Raw genomic sequence first — 5,742 nt, 5'->3', positions numbered from 1 at the left:
TACCCGAGCTTTCCGATGAGGACGAGCGTGAGAGAGCGAGAGAGGAGCACCCCGATCACATCGACTCCGACTAAATCAGGTGTTTTCTATCCTTAAACTTTGTGCTAATTTCGTTGAGGACAACGAAAATTTTAAGTTTGGGGGTGAAAAACATGTTTTTGTGCTTATTTACTTTAGTTTGCATGCATTAGGTTCTTTTCGTTTTTATTGCTTTTCTCGTTTTTCCGGAATTAAAAAAAAAAAAAAAAAAAAAAAAAAAAAAAAAAAAAATTGAGTCGAATGCATCGATGATTTATGATGATGAGAGATGATCAATGTTTGATGATGAAATTGCTTGTTTTGTGTGATAATTATTTGATGTTTGTTTAGCTTTCGATTCAACGGAACTTAGAAGCGAATTATTTCTAGGAATCACACTTTGTGCATTGCTTTGGTTGAATGTTTTGTATTTTAAATTTGGAATTAATTTGTGCTAGATCATGCTATGTTCGGTTTTAAGACTCACCTTAGGAAATTTATGATACGAAGTATTGAGTAGTGAGTGATTTGGGATATGATTTGGGCCTTCTTTGAACCGTTTGAGCCTTTCAAGCCGACCTTTTTATCAAAATTATCCTTAGAACCTTAATTTGAGCCTCGGAGAAAAGGTGTTCTTTCTTTTAGCCAATGTGTATAAGGTAGAAAAGTGGAGATTCTTGAAAAATTACCCCTTGGAGTTCGGTCGAAATTTTTTATAAGGTCCTTCTTCTTCTTCGAAAAAAAAAAAAAAAGAAAAGGAAAAAAAAGAGATAAATATATATATGCTTCTATATATATATTAAATATTAAAAAAAAAAAAAAAAAAAAAAAAAAGAAAAAGAGAAGAAGAAGAGACTAGAAGGGAGAAATAAGGACTAGTTGTTGAATTATTTTTGAAAACTCGATCCATTGCCTCAAAAGCAAAAGTGGATACTTTTGAACTTTTGAGAATCGAGTTTATTAAAGTCCGTAGATGTGAATTCATTGTTTCAAACGCCTATCTTTCAAATTTTGGCGTAATCACCTAAATTCAAGAAGAATAGCCACACATACCCATATTTCCTACCTCGAACCAAAGAGCCTAACAATTGAAAGCCACAAAGCCCCAATGATCCCAATAGCTTAATGTTCGATATTAGTAGAGTAGAATAATTTGGTGAGTATTTGGAGTCAAGCATATGCATGTAAGTATAAATTCTTTCTATCTTTAATTTGCAAATATTGGATGCTTGAAGCAATTGTATGAATTGTGGTTTTTGGTAATGGTGAGTGACTAAGTGTTGTTGAATTTTGAGCTTGCGAATGCCTAAGAATTGTCATTATAATTACAAATTCTGAAAACGTGAAGTTGATCATTGATCTATGTGATGAGATGTAATAGTTGAGTTATTTGCTTGAGGACAAGCAAAAGTTCAAGTTTGGGGGTGTGTTAAGTGTATATTTTTACACTTTATCGTACCTTTTTATTTGGGCTTTTGGTGTGTTTTAATGATAATTGGTGCTTAAAAAGTTGATTTATTGTATTTTAGGTACAAATTGAAGAATTGGAAAAGTATGGGGTCAAAACTGCAATTTTGGCGAAAATATGGGTCAAAAGTGAAAATATCAAAATTCTGAAGAAATAAGGCTCGGACCCCGTCCCAGTTTTAGTGCAAATTATGGGACCCCCGTCCCATACCCCGAAGTTGCGCAGTAAAGGGATTTTAATTGCACAAGGAAACTGCCTTCTTCTCCAAGTTCTTCACCCTATATAAGACCAATCCAAGCACACAATTAGGGATCTTTTTACGCAATTTCAAGAGCAACAAAGCAATAACGAAGACGAAGAATTCGAAGACTCCAAGGAAAGATTTATCGTCTATGATTTATTTTATTTGCGTTTTTGCTTTAATCATGAGTAGCTAAATTACTTGTTTCTAGGATTTTATTTGGAACCCTATGTGGGATTTATGAACCCAATTCTATGATTTTATGCAAGTTTTAATTCCGGATTATTTCTTCTACTTGTTTTATTAAGTTCATGAAACTGGCCACTTTATGCGCTTTTATGTTATTGTTAATCGCATGAATCGGAAGATCGGGTTAATAATTAGAACTGTGGTAGAAGAGCCTTTGTGGTATTAACATAGGAATATAGTTAATCTCTTAGGTAGCCATTATTGAGATTTGTGCTTAATGTTGTGTTCTAGAATTAATTGCATAGGAATATAGTAATTGAATCTAGAGTATTAGAATCGTAATGCACGCGGAAGCGGGTTATGATTATTTTAGCATCTCAGGTTAATAATCCGGGTTAATTGCTTGCATAATTGAAGGAATTGGGGGAGTAATAATCACATAGGGGGAAGAATAAAATCCTAGGCCTGTTTACTCTGATATATCTTCGTGTTTAATTTGCTTTCTTGCTTTGTCGTTTTAATTTGCTTTTTAATTTAATCTAGGTAATTCTCTCAAAACTCGACTGTGTAGGGTGGGCTTGATAATAATTGGTAGAACTTAGCGTTTAGGATTAAGTAATTAAATATTCCCTGTGGGTTCGATATCCGGACTTAATTGTCCACTATATTACTTGTACGATACGTGCACTTGCGTGTAGGTTTTCGCCCAACAGTAAACAAGCCTAGAATTTTATTCTTCCCCCTATGTGATTATTACTCCCCCAATTCCTTCAATTATGCAAGCAATTAACCCGGATTATTAACATGAGATGCTAAAATAATCATAACCCGCTTCCGCGTGTATTACGATTCTAATACTCTAGATTCAATTACGATATTCCTATGCAATTAATTCTACAACACAGCATTAAGCACAAATCTCAATAATGGTTACCTAAGAGATTAACTATATTCCTATGTTAATACCACAAAGGCTCTTCTACCACAGTTCTAATTATTAACCCGATCTTCCGATTCATGCGATTAACAATAACATAAAAGCACATAAGTTGATCAAGTTCATGCACTTAATAAAACAAGTAGAAGAAATAATCCGGAATTAAAACTTGCATAAAATCATAGAAAAGGGTTCATAAATCCCACATAGGGTTCCAAATAAAATCCTAGAAATAAAGACTTAGCTACTCGTAGTTCTTATGATAAAGAAAATAAAATAAATAAATTAAATAAGAAAAACTATGCTTGAATCTTCGTTGATCTTCTTTGCTCTTGAATTAGCGTCCAAAGATCGATCCCTAATTGTGTGCTTGACTTGGTCTTATATAGGTTGAAGAACTTGGGGAAGAAGGCAGTTTCCTTGTGCAATTAAAATCCCTTTTCTGCGCAACTTCGGAGTCTCGGACGGGGGTCCCACGATTTGCACTAAAACTGGGACGGGGGTCCGAGCTTTAAATCTTCAGAATTTTGATTTTTTCACTTTTGGCCCATATTTTCTCCAAAATTGCAGTTTTGACCCCATACTTTTCCAATTCTTCAATTTGTACCTAAAATACAATAAATCAACTTTTTAAGCACCAATTATCTTTAAAACACACCAAAAGCTCAAATAAAAAGGTACGATAAAGTGTAAAAATATACACTTAACACACCCCCAAACTTGAACTTTTGTTTGTCCTCAAGCAAAATCTACCAATAAGCAAATAACTCAGCTATTACATCTCATCACATAGATCAATGATCAACTTCACGTTTTCAGAACTTGTAATTGTAATGACAATTCTTAGGCATTCGCAAGCTCATAATTCAACAACACTTAGTCACTCACCATTACCAAAAACCACAATTCATACAATTGCTTCAAGCATCCAATATTTGCAAATTAAAGATAAAAAGAATTTATACTTACATGCATATGTTTGACTCCAAATACTCACCAAATTATTCTACTCTACTAATATCGAACATTAAGCTATTGGGATCATTGGGGCTTTGTGGCTTTCAATTGTTAGGCTCTTTGGTTCGAGGTAGGAAATATGGGTATATGTGGCTATTTTTCTTGAATTTATGTGATTACGCCAAAATTTGAAAGATAAGCGTTTGAAACAATGAATTCACCTCTACGGACTTTAATAAACTCGGTTCTCAAAAGTTCAAAAGTCTCCACTTTTGCTTTTGAGACAATGGATCGAGTTTTCAAAAATAATTCAACAACTAGTCCTTATTTCTCCCTTCTAGTCTCTTCTTCTTCTCTTTTTCTTTCTTTTTTTTTTCTATTTTTTTTTAACATATATATAGAAGCATATATATTTGTCTTCTTTTCGTCAAAATTTTGTTTTTTTTTTTTTCGAAGAAGAAGGACCTTATAAAAAATTTCGACCGAACTCCAAGGGGTAATTTTCAAGAATCTCCACCTATTCTACCTTACACATTGGCTAAAAGAAAGAACACCCTTTCTCCGAGGCTCAAATCAAGGTTCTAAGGATAATTTCGATAAAAAGGTCGGCTTGAAAGGCTCAAACGGTTCAAAGAAGGCCCAAATCATATCCCAAATCGCTTACTACTCAATACTTCGTATCATAAATTTCCTAAGGTGAGTCTTAAAACCGAACATAGCATGATCTAGCACAAATTAATTCCAAATTTAAAATACAAAACATTCAACCAAAGCAATGCACAAAATGTGATTCCTAACAATAATTCGCTTCTAAGTTCCGTTGAATCGAAAGCTAAACAAACATCAAATCTTGATCACACAAAACAAGCAATTCATCATCAAACATTGATCATCTCTCATCATCATAATTCATCGATGCATTCGACTCACAATTTTTTTTTTTTTTAAATTCCGGAAAAACGAGAAAAGCAATAAAAACGAAAAAAACCTAATGCATGCAAACTAAAACACATAAGCACAAAAAACATGTTTTTCACCCCCAAACTTAAACTTTTCATTGCCCTCAATGAAATTAGCACAGAGTTTAAGGATAGAAAACACCTGATTTAGTCGGAGTCGATGTGATCGGGGTGCTCCTCCCTCGCTCTCTCACGCTCGTCCTCATCGGAAAGCTCGGGTACGGGCGGTGGCACTTTTCTTTCCCTTTCCCTTCCCTTTGGGAGATGATGCTTCGCTTGTGCGTCCTCGTTTGTTGGATGACATAGTTGGGAGAGAGGTTGGAATAGATTCGGTGAGAATTGGTCGACAATCAAACTCAAAATTTGGTTGGAGCAAATTGTCGAACACCTTGTGGGCGTGCCTTGAAAGAGTAGATCTTGAAGAATTTGGTTCGATTCTCTACCCTCCATTTGTGTGTGGGAGTTTGAGAGAAGGAAAGAGGAGGTTTTAGGAAATAATGGGGGAGAAGATCTGATTTTTAAACTTTTAAAACGCCCCAACTAGGTTCGGACGGCCGTCCCGGTTTTTGTGCTAAATTTCGGACGGCCGTCCGAAATTTTTTTCTCCTTACTGGTTTTGGGACGGCCGTCCCACATTTACACCTATTTTTGGGACGGCCATCCCACAGGCAGTGGTGCAAATTTTTTTCTTTTTTTTTTTTTTTTTTTTTTTTACGGACGGCCGACTCGACCCTCGATCACGTTTTTGACCCTGAAAAGTAAAATTCAAATAGTGAATTAGAATGCATGCTTATGACAATAAAAAAACGAAACGAAAAATTAACGAAAACTACGAAAAACAATAAAGCTCGGGTTGCCTCCCGAGAAACGCTAAGTTTAAAGTCTTCAGCCAGACTTTGCTTGTTGAATTTTTTATGTCCAATCCAAAGGCTTGTAGATTGTGCATCCATCCATGAGCTTTTTCACTTCAATT

Source organism: Erythranthe guttata, chromosome 6, assembly GCF_056151865.1.
Source record: "Erythranthe guttata isolate IM_541 chromosome 6, IM_541, whole genome shotgun sequence".
Taxonomy (NCBI): Eukaryota; Viridiplantae; Streptophyta; class Magnoliopsida; order Lamiales; family Phrymaceae; genus Erythranthe; species Erythranthe guttata.
This window is presented reverse-complemented; position numbering follows the sequence as displayed.